The following is a 21,243-nucleotide window of genomic DNA, read 5'->3' as shown; positions in this document are numbered from 1 at the left end:
TTCTAAATAAGACGTATAAATGGGATGATGGTACGACCACGCTCTGGACACAAAAGAGAGGGAGAGGAGAAAGAAAGGAGAGTGGGTCGCCGCCGTTTTTTTCCTCCTTGTGCTTTTGAGAAGCGCAGGTTAAAAAGCAGCCTCTTTCATTGTGCCTCTCTGGGCCTAAAACAGTCCGGTTATTGTGGCGCCAAGTGAAAGGCTAGTGTGGCATTTATCTGAGAGACAAGAGGAGGGGGCAATGAAAGGAGGCCGAGCACAAAACACACTTGGAATAAAGAAATATAACAAGAGAAAGGGAATAAAAGATGTTAGTGAAGGGCCCCTTTTGCAAAAAAAGCTGCACAAAAACCTTCCGCCACCCCCTTCAGGCAAAGAAAGACAAAGGCGAAAGACATTAAAATGTGCTGTTTTCTAAGCCCGGCACACTTTTATGTTCAATCTTGATTCAAATGGACCATTTCATTTTGTTTTATATAAGCTTATGAGTGTGTGTCCGTGCAGAGGTTCGTGCGCGATGCATTAGACGTTGTTATCCAAAGGTACGGATCATAACGTCACCAGCTCCAGAAGGCACTGGGTCTTGCCGGCACGTCCTTGAACGTCTATGGGTCTTTGAAAGGAGTTAGGGATCTTTTGAGAAAAGACAGTGCATCTGTGGGGTTGTCATGGCGACCAGATCAGGCCGTTTCGCGCTATGAGGAACACAACAGGTAATTCTGAGCAACCGCAGGTCTCGGTCTCGAGGCCGAAGTGAAGATCTGTTGGGAAGCAGCGGGCATTGAAGGATAACCTCGTAGTGTCTAAAACCTACTTAAAAACCACAATCGGAATGATTTAGGACACTTCGCTATTCCAAAACAACATCTTAAAAGGACAGCTCATCCATAATCTACTCACCCTCATGTCATTTTAAACCTGCGGAACACAAAAGGAGACATTTTGCACAATGTTCAAGCTGTCAAAGTCCCCCAAAAAAAGACAAAAAAGCACCATAAAAGTAGTCCTTATGATTTATTTCGATTTGTAAATATAACAAAGTATTATATAGAGTAAAAATACTATTTCAGTCTTTCTCCTTCAAAACTTCACGGTTAATTCAGTGTGTTACTTGCACTATTTAGGAAATTTACAGGCAATTTCTGAGTGAAAAATGTTTCAATGTAAATCACATTACGTTTATTTTTCCAGTGTGAGAAACAGACTGAAATCTTAGTCATTATTTGTAAAAAAGTAATCTGCCTAACTGTCCGATCTAGCTACTTGAAGTGTTAGTTCGCCCAAAAATGGTAGTGAATAGTGCCTGAGCTTTTGAAGCCTAAACGCATCCATCCATCATAAAAGTAATCCATACAGCTCCAAGGGTAATTAAAGGAGAACTCCGGTCAATTTTAACATTGAGCTCATTTTTTTTGTACATTTGGAGTGCTGTCAATACAGAGAACAACGTCAAAAATCGGTGTTGCCTACACCGAGTTATTCTATTTTTAAAATTTGCACCCTGTTGACTTCAATGGGGCAAGTACTAAACCTGCTTTTAGCCATCCTTGATGTGTCATTACAAGTGCACAGAAAATGTGAGTGATTCCTTCTGAGTGAACACGAGTGAATCTGACTGCAGTAGATGTGAAAGATATGTATAAAAATGATGTTATTTAAGCCAGCGCAAATACCTGTTTACATCCTGTTTTTCGGTTGAAGTCCAAAGTAATCGATTGCCGAGTTCACGCGCGTGATCATAAGTAACTAAACCTATGCGCGTGAACTCGGCAATCGACTACTTTGGACTTCAACCGAAAAACAGGATGTAAACACAGGTATTTGCGCTGGCTTAAATAACATCATTTTTATACATATCTTTCACATCTACTGCAGTCAGATTCACTCGTGTTCACTCAGAAGGAATCACTCACATTTTCTGTGCACTTGTAATGACACATTAAGGATGTTAAGAGGCTAAAAGCAGGTTTAGTACTTGCCCCATTGAAGTCAACAGGGTGCAAATTTTAAAAATAGAATAACTCGGTGTAGGCAACACCGATTTTTGTCGTTGTTCTCTGTATTGACAGCACTCCAAATGTACAAAAAAATGAGCTCAATGTTAAAATTGACCGGAATTCTCCTTTAAAGGCCTTCTGAAGCAAAGCAATGCACCTAGATACACCTAGGATGGCTTGAGGGTGAGTAAACTATGGGATAACTATTCCTTTAAAATGTTCCTCACAAAAAAAACTATGAGGGTGAATAGCCTAAATAATGAAAGAAGCTTTGTTTTTGCACAAACAAAATTATACTGTAAAAAAAATTTGTTCAAGGGTTTGGTAAGATTATTGGAGTTTGTTTCAGTCTTTCTACTACAGAATTTCATGTTTTAGTGATATGCGGTTTCTTTTTAATTATTTGTGAAATTAATTGTGAGTGAAAATAGTTTCAAATCCTACACCAATGTTTTGTTTTTTTTACAGCGTAGAACAAATCAATCTGAAACAAGGCAGAATCTGGCACCAGGCGGTACATTCAGATGGGGCAGATAGCAGAGCTCCCTCGCTCAACGTGAGGACCCAGACACGAAAGGAAGACGAAACCTTCACCTCTCAGGACATCCGTGCCTCAAAACCCCACACCCCGCTCCCCCCCGCCGGCCACTTCACCGGCGCAGGACGGAGCACGTGGGACCCTGCTGTCAAAAACAGGATACACACTCACCACACGGCTGAGAAACAGAAACAAGGATGGGAGAAGGAGGCGTGACGGAGGAAGACCAGAAACATATAATGGAATTGCAGAAGGATTTGAGAAAGCAAAACCCAAAATTATGCCAATAGATGAGTTCAACCTCCTTGAACAGGGTGAACATCAAGTTAACTTCAGCTTTTGAGAAGTTGTCTCTTTGAGCCTCTCTATGAGATAAGTTCACCCTAAAATTAACATTTTATCTTTATTTTCTCATGCTCGTCGTGCTTTTTCTGCAGTTTTGGAGCTTGACGGATGTGACGTTACAAACTGTTGTTTGTATTGATTCTTCAAACATTCACCATATGAGTTTGGAGTGAAGACAAAGTTTCATTTTTGGTTAACTATTGCTTTGAATCAACTCTAAAAGCATGTGTTGCATGTTCTCAACGAACCTGAAATAACAGGCAAAAAATGGTTCCGTTACTTTCCAATCATGAAATCAAACGGCAGAGCAAATGCAACACGGGAAGGAGCGACTGGAAAAAGTGTCTCTGCTAACAAATGTTGAGCTTGTATTTAAAAGCCACATCTGTATGCAGTATCACACTGTGATAACATCTCAGAGATGCTTCTCTAATGTCTTGCACAAGCAGAGGCGTGAAATACACACACCCACTTACATACACACACAACCACTGCACAAACCTACCTTTATTTTTGAACACTGCATGTGCGAACTTTAATATAATCACATAATTTAAGTCCACAGTAAAATTAAACTTTTCTCTAGTGAGATTCAATATTTCAGCCTGATATTACCCCGACGATCTCTAGTCGCTCTTCCAAACACAAACTTTCAAGAAAGTGTTCAACTTTTACCTTTAACACTGAACCTGTAAAAAATGTGGTTCAACTGAAAGCTGATATTTGTCAGCTCGTACGTACAGTGACACAAGTTGACAGATTTCTGGCAAAGGCGCTCTCCCCCACGCTTCCACTATATTAAATTGTTGTCTCTGCAAGTCGTAAATGATACATTTCTGTGATTCTACGTTAGTGATGAGTCAACTGGGGATCTGAAGAGGAACTAAAAATGTTTTTCTCTTTTCACTGAAAAGCTCAGGTGTCAGACAACATGATTAAAAATATTTGTCTAGGAATCTGACAGGATAGTAATTAGCAAAGGCAATATTTCATCGTCATCACTAAAGTTTTTATGTTTGGGATCTTATAGCAATGAAAAAAATAAACGTGTAAAAGGAATTATACAAAGTGGTTTCATCTCTTATTTCCCCTTTCAACTCTTTAATAAGTTATTCTGAACCAATCAAAAGATATTTGTTATAACTCTCCGTTTATCACAACTTATGCGCACGCAGAAAAAGCATGGTAAAAATAATCCCAGGGTCTCAGAGACCCCACAAATATAGTCGTTTTCTGAAATGCGAAACGGTCTATAATCTGAACTCATTATTTTATTAAAGGGTCATGAAGAGAACTGGATTTCTAACTTAACTGAGTCTCTCACACTACAAATAACACCACATAAGATTTGAACCAGTCGCTCATTCAAGTTACCCAGTGTAATCTGTGGGCTGTTTGTTTGAGAATGAATTAATAAATAACAATCCTTGATTAATTTGTAAAGAAGCAAATCATGAGGCTACGGTAGTTTATTAAATTATCAACCCGCAGGAACACTGCACTGTGTTTTCAAAGTTCACAGCAGAAACCGGTGCAGTTCATGCAAATAACTGCGGGATTATTTCCTGGTCACATTCATTACGACTGAAAGCGCCCTTACTGTATTAGAATGACAGTTTATCCAACTGAGAGATAGAGCATAGCCAGACATTTGTGTTTTACACATGACAAACAAACAAATGAAGCCCACACAAATCTGTTGACAATATTTGCACTGACGTTATTATTCAGATAAATGTAAATGATTAAACTGAATAGCATATGTTATATTTAGTTTGGCTTATTTATAGTGTAAAGACAATCAATGTGCATTTGAATTAGATATATTAAAAGTAATCTGAAGGAAATAAAAACGTTCAGAAATTAATTATACAGCTGTATGTAATTTAAAGGAAAACAAATAAATGAAAACTCATGATTTGGTGGTGCATTACTTCTACATTACCAGAAAATGTTTTTTGAATGGCATTTTTACAATATTGTCCAAATCCTAGAAACTACAATCTGAAGCCATGGGAATCTTTCTATTACCTGAACAAGATCTGAACAGCGCATGCATGTTTGCTTTTCCTCGTCTCCTTTCAATTTTCATTTCATTCAACATAATTCTTCCCCTAATTTAAACAATTATACATCCAGGGCAATAAATCCACCCTGCAATTTGCCCCTCAAGCTTTTATGTGAAACCTTTTGTTTAAGATCACACCCAAACCAGCATATTCAGTCTAAATCAAAGTCATGTTCAAGCTTGCATCACAAAAAAGTTCACAGTTTGTAACTTTTTAATAAACCTTTAGAAATTGGTGCAGAACAAAAGTCCAGCAACAGCCTAAGGGATCAAACCTGTTTGGTAGTAAAAAAAAAAAAAGTAATATGTATTATATTATATTATCTTATACAGTTAAATTAAAGTTGACATTATTAACTAAATACATTTAAAACTTGTATTTGCCACAAAGCAATGCTGCAACATAAATGTGCCCCCAAAATGAAATATAGATGCAAAGAAAAATATTGTTTTACCATTATTAAAATATTGTTTATAAACTAAAAGCGCTAAAGCGCGATAAAAAAAAACTAAAAACGTGTAAAAGCATGCAAAACTTAATGCAAAACAACTGAACGCAAAAAAAGCAAAGTTGCATAGCAAGTCTTACCTAAAGTGGCTGGCTGAGTTCACCGTTATGACAAAAGCCAGAGAGTGATGCTCGTTTTGATGGGCGGCTGTCAGATTGTCAGATTGCTGAAATGTTCTCTGTTCTAATCTTCTAATGGAGGCCTGGTTAATTTCCGCTGTGGGTCTGAGCTCAGCTCATGGTAAAGAGAGAGGGTAGGTGGAACAAAATCTGGAGGTTTTTTGGGAACACGTAGGCGAAGAGTGAAAGTCTCATGGCACTTTCCAGTTGACACCTCTCACGTGCGGAAAGCGATTTTACCATTTCGGACAAGACAATGTGCCATTAGGGATTATTTATAGAAGCTTTCTATGTTCTCAAGTGCTAAGACTTAAATGTAGTAAACATTTAAGAAACTTCCAACATTCGCATTGCTTAGAAACAGTGATTGAAAACTTTCAAATCAAAGTTTTGTAAATAAAAAGGAAACCATTTTGGACAAGATAACAAGACAGCAGGTCTTCGACGTTCCATCATTTTGCATCAACAAAAGCCAGTTGGAATTTACAAATCTAACAAAGTTGTACAGACAAAACTACGTTCCATATACAGTGAGCACAAGCGTCTGAACAGAGAGCTGCACTCAAAGAGTCAAAGCGTGAAGATGATTTGATGGACAGCCGCAATGATCGAACGCATTTATCAGCGCGAGCTTCTTTGGCCTGCTCTGTTTGATTTCATTGATGTTGTGGCGAGCCCTGAAAAACTCTCTAAACAAGCTATTGTCGTCTCTCTCTCATCAAACCCCGGCTCAATAGGACACATGAAACAATGCAGACCCGAACAGAAGAGGTCAAAGTTTGACTAACAGAAAGAATAGACTTTTGTTCATTCTCCTGTCCTAGCTAAACTCTCTACCCTATGGGAAATAATGTCACGAGGTTGTCCGTCCATCAGTAATGCAAAGGATTCAGCAGAAGTTCTCAGGACAACTTTTCAAACTGTTCCTGAATTTATACTTCTCAACTTCAGTCTGCATCGTGTGACTGGCTGCCTTTGGCTCAACGCTGACAAACGTGGCATCGGCAGAGGTTACTTTTAATGGAATCCTCCAGCTGAAAATATGAGATGACAAAGAAATACTATGGTAAGTGTATATTTAGAGCTTTATAAAGACAAAACAGTTGTGTCAGCCTCGAGATACATTTTTTTTATATATATTGGCCTAGCCAATTAATTGGAAAAGGACAATATTTGGGCACTAATATCTAACAATAATTGCATCAATTGGAAAGTTCAACAGCTTTGTCAATGGATAAACAACTTTGGACTCATTTAATGAATCACAAGTAAAATAAGTGTTTGTATTCTTGTCTTTTCAACTTTTCCCATCAAAAATGTGTAACAATAACAACCATACTGCGATTTAGGTATTGGTCAATGGAAAGCCCCTATCAGTCAACCACTAAGAGGGCTCAAAAAAGCATTGCATTTTCAGTGTGCTTGCCATCCAAAGTGCTGCAATGTAAATTTCAGCCTTGACAGTCAGATAAGAACACAACAGAGTTGGTATAAATCAGCTTGTGAAGTGATCCGGATGTATAGACCCGCTGACAGCTAAAGAGAACCACCACTGGTTTCCTGACCTCTCAAACGGAATACAAATATACAAAGAGATGGATAAGAATGGAGGTGAAACAGAGAGGGACGCAAAGAAGGAAAATAAGGCATAGCGTAAACATAAGATGGCTAGAAATGAGGGGAAAAGCAAAAGGTCAGAGACTCCCTGCTGACAGGCAGCATTGTGCGCAGTCGGCCACTGTGAAGCCAAACACTCGAGACCACTTCGCCAACTTCCCCTTTAATGATCTGTCGACATGCCCGTCCCAATGGAGGTGCACAACTCAGGTTCTGGACGTTCTTGTTCTTGTCTGCACTCGCACGACAGGCTTATTTAACCTTGCACACTTGCACACACACACACACACACACACACACACACACACAACAGGGGCAATAAATGTCTACTTAGAACTCATTATCAAAGTTTTACACCTATTCAGCGATTGCGCCACAATCGGTCTGCCCTGAGGAGCTTTGCTTTCTGGTTATTCCGGAAGGCTGATATTCTTCAACATAGAGATCAACAGAAAATCTGTCAGACCTGTCGGCTGCCTGAATAGCAACTCTTAGCAGGTGGCAATACAATAAAAAAACAAAGAACATAGAAACAAAGAAAAAAGTTGATTAAAATCCGTTGAAAGCAGATACAGTCGTCTTCATCTGATGTACAGTGATAGACTGATATATTGGTTAGGCCAATTATCAGCTTATTTTTATTAATATAAAAATAAGCAAATGCAAAATTAAACCGTCTTCATCTGATGTACAGTGATAGACTGATATATTGGTTAGGCCAATTATCAGCTTATTTTTATTAATATAAAAATAAGCAAATGCAAAATTAAACATATATAAAATATTATATATATATATATATATATATATAATATATATATATATTATGTATAATATTATATATATATAATATATATAGAGAGAGAGAGTGTAAGATATGTGTTCGTTTAAGTTCATATTTTTCGTGCATCTTATTTGCTGTCATTAAGCTGTAAAATTGTATAATAACATCTGCCTACTGCTATTTTGAAATCGACATCTACCACTGAAAGGCCCATATCAGTCAACCACTAATAATGTGAGCTGCAAATTTATTTTATTTCCTTTATTAGGGGCTAAAAAGCACCTACACGTTCTTGGTTAATCGTTTCTGCACTTTTAAGCACATGAATCCCTGTTAGACTTACGATTCACTATTTACAGGTCACTTTAAGAAGAGTAAAACACAATAAAAAAAATAAAAAAAAGTTATAGTGTGAGCTCATCTCAAAATGAGATAGAAACTATAAACATAATTGGGAACATGTGCATAGGAAATGCATTAAAAAACAATTCAATTTCCTATTAAACCATACATGTAAAAGTTAATGTCAAATTGAGCAGGAACTTCAATGAAACAAAACAACTATGAACTGCTTCTTAACATATAATAATTTGCTGTAATGCCATTTTCAGCTCACATTAAAAGGATTGTTCGCCCAAAAATGAAAATACTGTCATCATTTATTCACCCTCAAGTTGTTCCAAACCTGTATGAGTTTCTATCTTCTGCTGAACACAAAAGAAGATATTTTGAAGAATGTTGATAACCAGACAAGCCATTGAATTCCATAGTAATTACCACAGCGTCAAAATATCTTCTTTTGTGTTCAACAGAAAAAATAAACTTATACCGGTTTGGAACAACTTGAGGGTGAGAAAATTATGACAAAATTTCATTTTTGGGTGGACTATCCCTTTAATTATTCACTGAGTACGCACGGAAAGCAGGTTGTCATTTCCCATCCAACCGTATGCACAAACATGCTGTCCTGACACACCACAGGACAGTTGCAGGTGGAGAAACGAGTTCGTTTGATGCAGAAAAATGAGTTAAAGTGAGATTTGTTTACTCTGCGGGTTCTGGGACATTTTGACCTGACGGATGCGTAAAACTCTGGCCAAGGTAATTCAAGTAGATGATAGCGTCACAATTCTCGTCCAAATGAACTACTTCTGATGGTTTTTGCATACCTCACTACAAACAGACTAAAACGTGTCAAACACTCGTGCGTAAAGTTTCAAACAAAGCGCCATTTGCCCCACTTACCAACTCCGAAAGAACTGTGCGCTGCGCGTTGCGCTCCCCAAACTTTATTCCTCCAGTCTTTCCGTAGTCTCTGGGCCCGCGGAATCGATAACGCCGCATGCAAAATGTGGTTTCCCCTCGTGTCAATGAATAATACGCCTCTGTCTATCAACGGCTCACAGCAAAACCTGAGACTCCAAGCGTACAGCTGATGAATACGTCGCACTCTCTCCGATCCAGCCTCCCTTCACTCCACACTGACTTTCTGGTGTTCAGTTTCCAACATTCTCGGTCCTGCTGCCTGTCATTCACCTCCCTCTTAAAGGGAAAGCTCTTCTCTCTGGGTTTCCCTTGGTAGAAGAAAAAATGCTGGATTCCTTGAAGGGGGAAAGGGAGATGCTCAGTCCATAAGTACCTGCTGTTTCAAGTTCAGCTTTAATGTGATTTTATCCTTTGCAAACGTATCTTAAAGGCACACAATGACGAAAAAATCCCCAGAAATGCACACAATAACGAAAAAATCCATTTTGGGGGGAAAACACATGATAATATGCTTCTTTTTTTAATTAAACTTTTTATTTCAGTCAGAAAACCACAATATGGCTTTAGTGCTTTTTTGGGGGGGGTCAGTTTCCAAGCCAAAGTAACCCGTTTTGATGGTTTGCAATGGCATGAGAGTGAGTAATTGGACATTTTTGGAGTGAATCGACACTTTAAATGCTGAATTTATTGATTTATGTTGCGAGTGTCATCTAAATAATTGAGGGGAAAACATTTCATTAGTCCAAATATTTAATTCTGAGAAGAAAAATAATATATATTATGTGGATTAAAAAAATACATCTACATTTATTTTTTAAAACAAGTGTGAAATGTATTATTATGACACAAAACCATAATACGGATGTAAATGATCTGGAACTTTAGTGCTTTTTTTAAAAAAAGCCAAAAGTAACTAGTTTTGATGATTTGCAACGACATGAAAATGAGTAATTGGTCATTTTTGGGGTGAATCATGCTAAATGTATTGATGTTGTGTGTCATCTAAAGAATTGAGGGGAAAACATTGAATTAGTTCAAATAATTAATTCTGAAATTCCAAAAAAGCTTTAATATTATGTAGCAAATAATGTACAATTTTTAATTATTTATCTATTAAAACAAGTGTGCAATGTGTTGTGACAGAAAAATAGTGGTGTGCCATATCCATGCTTGCCAAAGCTGTAAATCCTGACACATAATACTTAAACATTTTGAGCAAACCTTCAATTAAGACCTTTCCAACAGCAGCGTCATTGTAGTAAAGTTCTCTGTAACGAGGGGCTCCATCACAGTCACCCCACTTGTGACATTTGCACGGGGGCCCGTTAGCCAATCTGAGTTCTTCAAAGCGCTCCAGACCTGCGTTTTTATGTCTCTTTCTGTCTCTTTTTCCCCCCAGCGCACGCACAACTAGCCATCGCAGCGCAGGGGTGAGAGCGCAAAGCCGATGTGCCATTTCTAATCCCCTCTGTTCCTGCCTTTGTGTAGTGGCCCAGCAGGAAGTAGGAGCTGGGCAGACAACAATTAACAAAAGAGCTGTGAAGAATACAATTAGCCATCAATAGGAAACCACAGGCCTTTGTGCCTGTTTCCATGGAGATGCTTGACTACCACTATTCCAGGATTACAGAACCTTACCCCCCCTCCGCAACACCACCACTTCTTCAGTGTTTTTTTCCACTCCGTCTTTCTTTAACCCTCTCCATCCTTCTTTTCTTCCTCTGCCTTTTATATCCACCTCTCTTTCTTTATTTCCATGTCACTCTCTTGTCACTAAGTAACTCTGGGGGCTTTAGACGAACGCTCGCACCTTTGTTCTGCTCGGAGCTTTTCAGGTCTTCTACCTTTGTGTCCCCCGCTGGGCTGAGGTGAAGGTGGCGATTTTTTATTTTTTTTTTCATTACTCTCTCCCATTTTCTTCATTTGTCCAAAGGATTACCCAGAATGAGGCTTTGTACGGGGTTGAGAAAGACCTGAGCTGATGAACGCCGCCTCAGTGTTCTAGCCCTTGTGAAAAGGGTTCATGAAAAAGAAGTCTTTATTGTCCATCTGGGCACTGTACGTTTCAGCATGGACCCCACACCCTTTGTCCTGGAGTCCATAGTGTTTATTAGTGATTCATGCTGTTGTTTATCAAAGATAAAGAGTTTTTTTGGTTCTAAAAACGTGTTACAAAGATTCCATTTTCGGTGTGGGAACGGTAGGATTCCAAAAACGTTCCTGAAACGTTCCATTTATGAATCAGAACAAATTTCTGCTAAATCGTTCAAAAACATTCTATTTATCATTCAGAATTTAAATTGAATTTTTTAAAACAGTTTACAAAGAAATTAATTCTGCTCGAGTTTTATGCATAAGGCCCCTAATGTTTAAAACGTTCAAGCAATGTTGCGCTAAGAACGTGAGAATTTTAATAAAAGATCATAAAGGTTTTCCACAAACTCTGTAAAAAGTGATCAGTTGAGAACTTAAAAAATTGAATAAACTCGTCTTAAAATTAGGTAAATAAACTTAATGCGTAATTAAAAACACCGAGTTATTCTATTTTTAAAATTTGCACCCTGTTGACTTCAATGGGGCAAGTACTAAACCTGCTTTTAGCCTCTTAACATCCTTGATGTGTCATTACAAGTGCACAGAAAATGTGAGTGATTCCTTCTGAGTGAACACGAGTGAATCTGACTGCAGTAGATGTGAAAGATATGAATAAAAATGATGTTATTTAAGCCAGCGCAAATACCTGTGTTTACATCCTGTTTTCGGTTGAAGTCCAAAGTAATCGATTGCCGAGTTCACGCGCGTGATCATAGGTAACTAAACCTATGCGCGTGAACTCGGCAATCGACTACTTTGGACTTCAACCGAAAACAGGATGTAAACACAGGTATTTGCGCTGGCTTAAATAACATCATTTTTATACATATCTTTCACATCTACTGCAGTCAGATTCACTCGTGTTCACTCAGAAGGAATCACTCACATTTTCTGTGCACTTGTAATGACACATCAAGGATGTTAAGAGGCTAAAAGCAGGTTTAGTACTTGCCCCATTGAAGTCAACAGGGTGCAAATCTTAAAAATAGAATAACTCGGTGTAGGCAACACCGATTTTTGTCGTTGTTCTCTGTACTGACAGCACTCCAAATGTACAAAAAAAATGAGCTCAATGTTAAAATTGACCGGAGTTCTCCTTTAATTTTAAGGCAACAGGTTTCCTCGCTTTTTTAAAGTTAAGTCAACTGAACACTTTTTAAAGTGAATATTCTTTTAAGAATGTTTGTTTCAAACAGTAGCTCATACTCTAAGAAAGTACTTGAATGAAAAACTTGAGTTTAATGACACTATAGATCATAACATACTCTTAGATCGACTACAAAATGATGGTGTTCAGGGACAGGCATTAAGGTGGTTTATATCGTACCTATCAGTACCAGTTTGTCTATTTAAACGGGGAAAAATCTAAGATACCGTCAGTAAATTACCGAGTGCCACAAGGATCCGTGTTAGGCCCTCTGTTATTTTCAATATATATGCTGCCACTTGTAAATATTATAAGAAAACATGGAATTAGTTTTCACTGTTATGCCGACATAAAGATTTTCCATAATTATTCTTTTAAGAACGTTTGTTTCTAACAGTTGCACAACCTTTAGGACAGAAAAAAAATACTCTAAGAAAGTACTTGAGCGTAAAACTCGAGTTTAATGACATAATAATTTAGTATCTCTGTTGCCCCCCCATGATGTTTATTTCAGCCACAGTAACGTGACAATAAAAGTGTGTAATTTCTGCGCCATTAGCATCACCAAATAAAATATAAAATGAAGTAAAGTAAGACAGGTTTCCCATACAGACTGGGATGCTCAAACAAACACAGCAATGTTTCAGTGTTTTTTTTAAGGAATCAACCTATGAATGGTTTACTTGTGTACTCGCACAGAGTATGTTTCTGGACGTTGTTGGAACGATCCCTATGAGCTCCCAATGTCAGGACAGGCCTTTGTGCATCAAAAGATTGGCGAACGCAAACAAGCATTTCTGCAAAATCGTGGCATTTACAAATGCAAATGACTCCATAGAATGAAGACGTTAATTCAGTCTTTTGGAACACGACCAAACGTTCTTTAGACCCCTTGTCTTCATTATAACACAGCCTGCCTGTCAGGCCTGTAAGAATCACTTGGTATTCTCCGCGCTACACACTATGGCAATTAGGCAATCATTGTGACTAATAAGAATAATCTCACATTGTGGTTGCAAAAATGGCATATATTATAAAAAGAACTTTGGGAGCGGATATGCCTGTTTTCTGTCTTCCTGTTTGCTTGTGCTTGCTGTGCTGTTTTACCCCCCCAACTCGCCTATTGAAGATCTTTATCTTCATCAACACATGCAAGTGTGTCTCATTTAAAGCATTATTAAAAATTTGATTAATTTTCTTTGTTTTCCATGCACTGAACAGACCCGATTATCTATGTAGAGATTTTGTTTAAGATACAAACATGTTTTTTTGTGCTTGATTTTACTACATGTGAATGATGAACTGATTAGAAGATGCTGATTTCGGCAGTACACTGTTTTACCACAGTATTTCAGTAATGTTATCAGGTGGATGTCGGGAACATTCAGAATGCATATTTTGTTCATGGCAAAAAAATGCTTTGTAAATGAGACTTGACTAATTTAGGTTCCTAATGAGTGATTTACTTTTGAACCTTTGACATTTTATGGATTATCTAGGCCACCAAACCAATCGTGCTTGTTCAATGTGGCGGGAGTGTGGAATTGTGGGAGAACGACATAAACCACCATGAAATGATTATTTTCCTTTGCAACTGCTAAATGCGCCATTTACTCTCCAACCAAAATGGCATTTTGTCTATGTATGCACTTCGCAAAAACCAATGTGTCCTCATAAAAAAAAGTGCACAAAATGTTGATGGGGAAATAATACTGAGCCAGATAGTCAATCAGACCGCATGGGAGGGAACCATGGTGATATAGAACAGCAAACATGACAGATACTCGTCTAAAAACACATATGCGATAAGGTCAAGCGTATTATTTCTGAGAATTATCGGAAAGCCGCAACCCATTCCGATTTCTTTTTCGTTGATATCAGGCAACAAACGTGTTTGTTTGTGTGAAACAGGCTGCAAAACATTCCTTTTTGACCGCAAACGCTCTGTGAAATCACAAGAATCAGGTCTGCACAACCTAATTGAGGTAAAAGCAATAGCAAAAAAGCAGCAGGTGGTTTGAGAACCAAAATATTTGAGTGGCAAGTTAGGCCTTGTTTATTTTCAGGCCAATTACCAGCTTTTTGTGCAACTTGGCTTTCATCAAATATCTCGCACCTGAACAAAATGGGCTGAGAGGCACCAAACAAGTTTATCTGATGGTGCTTTCAGGCTTTCGGCATTTCGATGTGCCAGAATTCTCTCTCCAAACTGGAGGATATGGGCGAAGGGCATTAACCTCGCCTGTTTCATGTCTGCTTGTTTGGATCTCACATTGTACAATGAAAAACTCTACAGAAATGAGCATCACAGCCCTGCTAGAGCACTAAGGCAAAATACACAATTAATTACAAAAAGGAGTACAGTATGTATGACAGAAAAGATATTGCACATGTAAATATCGCCATCTCCTCTACCCATAATGCAAACAAGCTGCAAAGCGGCTGTTGACAAAATACTTTGCATTTACATTTTTTTTAGAATAGTTCATGTACCAGTGAGAATCCTGTTATTATTTATTCACCCTCATGCTGTTGCAAACCTGTATTCTGTCATTTTTTCTGTGAGATTTAAAATAAAACGATATATATATATAATTTTTGGAGCTTTACAGACATTTTACATTAATGCATTTGGTAGACACTTTTATCGAAAGCAACTGACATTACATTCAAGGATTTTTTTGCATTCCCTGCCCAGAACCTTGTCGTCATTCGCACCATGCTTTACTATTTGAGCTAATGTGAGCTAAAAACAATCTTTTAAACTTGTGTGCTTGGCAATCAGTTATATCAAACTTACTATGGTGCTTCAAATTGTATCTGTTTTCCTCACAAATCAATATGGTTTCAAAAGATTTGAGATGTAGTGCACAAGTCATATAGACTATTTTAATGCTATTCTTTTATAGTGTTTTTATTGTAATTTTTGGAGCTTGACAGACATTTGCGTTTATGCATTTCGTAGATGCACTATCCAAATCAAATGACAATACATTCAAGCATTTCTTTTTCTTCCAAGGAATCGAACCCATGGCCTTGGCATATGCTCTACCGTTTGAGCTTCATGCAGGACAGATAATGGGCTGAAACCAATCTTTTAAATTGGCTTGCTAGTATCCGGAATCAGTGATATCACACTTGCTATGGTGCTTCAAACTTTTCCACTTACAATAGGGCTTCAGAAGATGTGAGATGTAGCGCACAAGATGCATGGACTGTTTTTGCACAACTTTTATGATGTATTTAGATATTTTTGGAGCTTGACAGACATGCTTTTATCCACACACACACACACACACACACACACACACACACACACACACACACACACACACACACACACACACACACACACACACACACACACACACACACACACACACACACACACACACACACACACACACACACACAAAAATTGCATTTAAGTGTTTATTTTTTCAGTGCATGCATTCCCTGGGTATTGAACCCATGAAACCCATGACCCATGAGATTCTTTATAAACTCCTTGCTTCTGTCATAAAAAATAAATAAAAAATTGGTTTGGAACAAAATTGCATTTTAAACCACAATGCAAGCCTAGATCAAGGCCGTAGGTGTGTTCCATTCCACTGCTAAGTGGACTTCACAGGGCCTTTCACAATCTTAAGTGAGATTCCAATCCGAGGGGAGTGAACATTTTAATTTCGAAGGGCACAGCAAATGGCATAGGGGATAAGGGAACATCGATACATCACTTCACAGGAAGTGGGACTGTCATTGCGGCCTACATACTGTGTTTTGTATATGAAAGTAAATTATGATGTCTATTTATGTTATATCATAATCAGCGTGACCCCGTCGTTGCTTTTCTTTGATGACGTTGCAGCATGGTGCTCCAAATGTCAGTTCGCTTCAACGTAAATCCCATGTTCAGGGAGTAGGGGGCAGTGAACACTGCATAGGGAACCTGTAAATTGGAGCGCACCGCATGATGCCCACCAGGCCCGCAAACTGCACTAGTGGCAAGCACACACACACACACGTAATGCATGTCTAATTGGCATCGCATTCAAGTCTGCCAAGAGATTCCAGCTCTGGCCATTTCCAATTTGCCGTGGTAAACCCAGGTGACAAGGCACAAGTTATGCCCCACTCCCCCCTTTCCTCCGCTCAGAGGCCTGTCTGCTCCAAAACCACCCACATTTCTACTTTAGCGCTTGTGCAAAAAAAAACAAACAGTAGCGAGAATAAAGGGCCGGCTCACGGCAGGGGCTGAAGGGAATATTGGCAGTGCCGCACACAAAGGCGGCCCTGAAAATAGCCCCCTAGCACAATGAAACCTGCCACTCTGTCTATGAGATAATGTCTAATTGAAAACAGTGCCGCCATTGTGTCGCTGTCACCGGCCTATTGTCCAAAGCCTACCCCCCCTCCTTCTCCGCACACACTTTTTTTTCCATTGACGCGGCGCGATTGTTCCCTGCCATTGTGGCACCCGCACCCCTCACTCTCTCTCTCTGTATTGTTATAATTTCATTACTCGTTTGTTTTTTGTTCCACATCTCCTTTTGCTCCCCTGCAGGTCTTTTGTTCGGTACATTTAGGCACTTCATATTGAATTGCCAACACACTGTGTGTGTGTGTGTGTGTGTGTGTGTGTGTGTGTGTGTGTGTGTGTGTGTGTGTGTGCAAAAGTCTTTGATTAAAAAAAAAACTGCCATGAAAGGGGAAAAGTGACCAATTTTAGCAAACATAAGTGAAAAGTTTAGAGAGTGAGAGTTAGTTGTTTACTACAGAAAGTGCAGCAACAAATTATATTCCAAATATGCACTAAATTACACAAGTGTCACTTTGTACTGTGTTTGTTTAGAGTCATTTTAAAACTGGTGTCTGTCGGGTCCCTCATTAACATATGTGCGAATGATGACTTTAACAATGGCTAGCTGATGCCAAGTTTCACTATGTGTCAGAGGGCATCATCAAAAAATCCCTTTTTTCCCTCCTGTTTGTTTGTTTTGCATTTCTTTTCCTAATAAGGATTTGAACTAAAAACTGGAATATACAGAAATAAAAGCAAGTATCATGTCCCAAACATATAGGCCTATATATTTATATAACTATTTTTTTTTTTTTTTTACTTAAATAACTCACTTTGCATTTTGATTACCTCTTAGATTTTTTAAAAAAATTGAGATTAAAATGTAATTGAAAACATTATGTATCTCAGAATGTTTAAAAATCATCTTTTCGCAATGGAAAGGAACCTTTTTCTTTGAATCACAATTACTGCTAAGGACATGCTATTGCTTTCATGTTATCTGTTTTACACTTGCTGAAAAGATTACATAGAACAGTTCACTGCAAACTTCACCCATTCACCAGCCGTCCCTTGATGCCCTCTATCATCACTGATGATCTGATGATGATGATACATCGAAATACATCCAAATCTTGTTCATTATTTATTTGCACAAAGCCTAGCCTGATTTGGACCCTTTTTCTCTTACACTCAAAGTCTGGACCTTTGCCCAACGGTGCCACATTCATTTCAGGCAAAGTGAGTCACAATGAAAAATGCTACAAATGTTTCCTTGGATGAAAATGAGAAACAAAAGCCCTTATCGGACTTGCATATTATTGTATGTGTTAATAGGAGAAAAATGGAGGCATTATGCATTACGACCAGACTGTTAAAACAAGATAAGCAACATGTTCACAGGTCACTGCCTGTGCGCTCAGAGAATGCTTTGGTGGAGTGTCACCTTCGTGTAAACAGCATTTGCAGCGGGTTTTTTTTTTTTTTTTTTTTGCCCATATAACGAGGAAGGTAGTTATTTTTTTTTTTTTTAGTTATGAAGGTTATACATCAACAACCTACAAGTCTTTGATAAATAGGATTATGAAATATGTTTTAAAATAATATATGAAGTTATTAAAGTTAAATTTTTCTAATTTTCAACAAATGTTTTGATTAATTTAAAGTAATAAAATATGTCTTTACTTAGTATGAAGTAAAAAATTGTCTAATATTTTTAAGAGACTTACTGACCTTGACATATTTCTGGGGGTTTACATTATATCATTTTCAGTTTAATATATATATATATATATATATATATATATATATCATTATATCATTTTCAGTTTAATATATATATATATATATATATATATATGTAGTTTAACATTTAGTAAAACATTTAGTTTAGACATTTTTTAAGTATTATTAGTTATATTTTTTGTCTATATATATATATATATATATATATATATATATATATATATATATATAAAATAATACTGTCAATAAAACAAGTTCATTAATTCACTTAATTATTTCAATAACTGATCTCCGGCCTTATCAAATCATTATCTTGAAACGGAAACAGACTGGTTTTTCAGAAATATAAGTGCCTTTTCTCATACATCTTTTTTTGTTTTTTTGAATTACAAAAAATGTATTTACAGAAAAGTCACTTTCCCAGGTTTACGATTCTTGTTTGAGCTATTTGAGTCTTTACATGAAGTATTTTCATCCTCGGTTCAGAACAATGAAAACAAACAGGTCATCACTCTTTCTAGACAGAGAGGATGGCAGTCAGATAAATTACCCAAAGTCTTTTTAAAATCACTTTTTAATGTGAAAGCAACTCCTGTTTGGATACGCACACAGACACTATCCTTACAGTGAACAAAAACAACATCAGTGCACAAACATGTGAGTGAACTAGACATCAGGGATGATGGCGATGGATGTTGAGGGCAATGAAAGCATTCAGTCTGAACCTGTCTGGACGGAGCCGAGGTAGGAGACAGGTCAGATCGGGGGAAGGGAGAACAAAGGACACGCTCACAACAATCACTCCTGCTGGAACAGGAAGGCCCCTCGGGAGCTCCAGGATGCCAATCTGACCTGGGCAGTGTTTCCGACGGCTAAACCCAGCAAGGGTCGACCTGCCTGCAAAGCCTTTTGCTTGGTTTCCCATAGCCGGATGGTCACGGCAGAAACGGACTGTCTATTTGGTTTTTTGCCTGGGGTGAGAGGAAAGGAAGTCCCTATGTAGGATGGGATTTGCATAATATAAGGAAACTGTGAGTCATTAAGTGTAGAAGTGTGCTTGGAAGAGTATGACCGGAAAACCACAGTGGCCACATCACCTCTAGAGATCTAAAATTACTAATTATTTGTAATTATTTTATATGTCTAGCACACTGGATTGCGGGATATAGTATTCTTTGCCATGTTGGCGTTTTTGTATTGTACCTTTGTTATTTTAGATATACTGTTATATTTTTATTAATACTTCATGAGTTTGAATTAGTATATATATATATATATATATATAAAATCCAAGTCATTTTGACTTTTAAATATCTATATAGTTTTAAAAATTAATTATTTTAGTATGTCAAGTTTAACAAGTTAAAAGAAATAGAGAAATGTTGCCTTGGTAACAGGCTTTTAAAAAATTTGTTTCATTTTTTTTTTCATATACACCAAAAAATTCACAAACTGTGCACACTACACACACACTATACTGCAGATAAATTAAGAGTAGGCCTATGCAATTCCAAACAAGAACAAATAGTAGGGTTGTATTTTTATCCATTGGGATTTGATTGTGAAAAGACCTAAGACATGAGCTGAAAAGGAAAGTCATTCAATAAAAACAAGTTATTATTTTAATGAGCAAAATCAAAGAGTTTTGTTAGAATAATGCGCAACAATGAATCGTTTACAATAAGACCATGAGTGTGTATAAAGAGATAGTTCACCCAAAAATAAAAAATAAATCATTCATTCACCCTCATGTCGTTCCAAACCTGCAAGACTTTCGTTCATCTTCGGAACACAAATGAAGAACTTTTTGATGAAATCTGTGAGCTAAAGCGATCGTGTCTCTTCAATAAATTTGGGCTAAACCGCTCACTTCATATGGACTAGTTTTATGATCTCTTTATAAACTTTTCAAAGTGGTAGTTGCGTAGCTGTCAATGGAGGGGCAGAAATCTCTCAGGTTTCATCAAAAAGATCTTTTGTGTTCCGAAGATGAACGAAATTCTTACGGGTTTGGAACGACATGAGAGTGAGGCTAAATCATGACAGAATGTTCTTTTTTTTTTTTTTTTGGTTAACTAACCCTTTAAGATTTTGCGCAGTTTTGGGAATTCTGGACACTTTCATTTTCATATGAAAAAGAAAGCAAAATACCTCAGCTCGAGCAATTTTGAGCATGCCATGTAGGCCTATACCTTTAAAAGCCCCCAGCGAAGAAGATGCACCGATATATTCACAAGGGGACTGACTTTATGCAACATTACTGTGGTTGAACCCACAGTGAACGACTAAACGCGTGTGGTCGCAGTTATGAAGTGAGCTTAAACTCTCTGGAGTCAGCAACTGACTTCCTCCCGATGAGCCTCACGGCTGCATCTGGTTCTCCGGCTCTGAGACACGCAAAGCTCTTACTCGTGATTTAGATACCGCTTCCTCCACAGGTTTGGCAGTGAGTCCCTATCTATAGTAGCTACTCACCAACCACTGCCTCAGATTTCAAAGTACAGCTTTCCTGCTCTCTGGCAAACCTATCTCAGCACTGCTGACTTGATGCTGTTTTCATATTTCCAGATTTTTATCAAACTTCCCCTTGAGGAAGAAAACCGTTATTGAAATCTAAAGCTGTATAAGCTTAAAATTAGCTATTGTATTTTTCGAGGGAGGCAAACACAAAACGGGGGATTTGAAACTATACCACATAGCCTACTGCAAAACAACA

At 37.8% G+C, this 21,243-nt stretch overlaps 1 protein-coding gene across 4 annotated transcripts in view; it reads right to left on the bottom strand.

Moving 5' to 3' along the window:
- sox13 (SRY-box transcription factor 13) overlaps nucleotides 1-9,643 on the bottom strand; it is a 30,460-nt gene extending 20,817 nt beyond the window's left edge. For 2 of the 4 annotated variants that reach the window (XM_081358023.1, XM_081358021.1), the window contains exon 1: nucleotides 5,538-5,631. The gene's annotated coding sequence lies outside the window, so the exon portion shown is untranslated. Of the gene's footprint in view, nucleotides 1-5,537; nucleotides 5,632-9,222 lie in introns of those variants that run through there. The other 2 variants (XM_081358022.1, XM_081358020.1) reach the window with 2 other exon arrangements.
- Nucleotides 9,644-21,243: the final 11,600 nt, after the last annotated feature.

Source organism: Scardinius erythrophthalmus (genome assembly GCF_964197995.2).
Source record: "Scardinius erythrophthalmus genome assembly, chromosome: 25".
NCBI classification, from domain to species: Eukaryota; Metazoa; Chordata; class Actinopteri; order Cypriniformes; family Leuciscidae; genus Scardinius; species Scardinius erythrophthalmus.
Note: the sequence above shows the minus strand (reverse complement) of the source record. Positions and strands in the feature narration are given on the sequence as shown.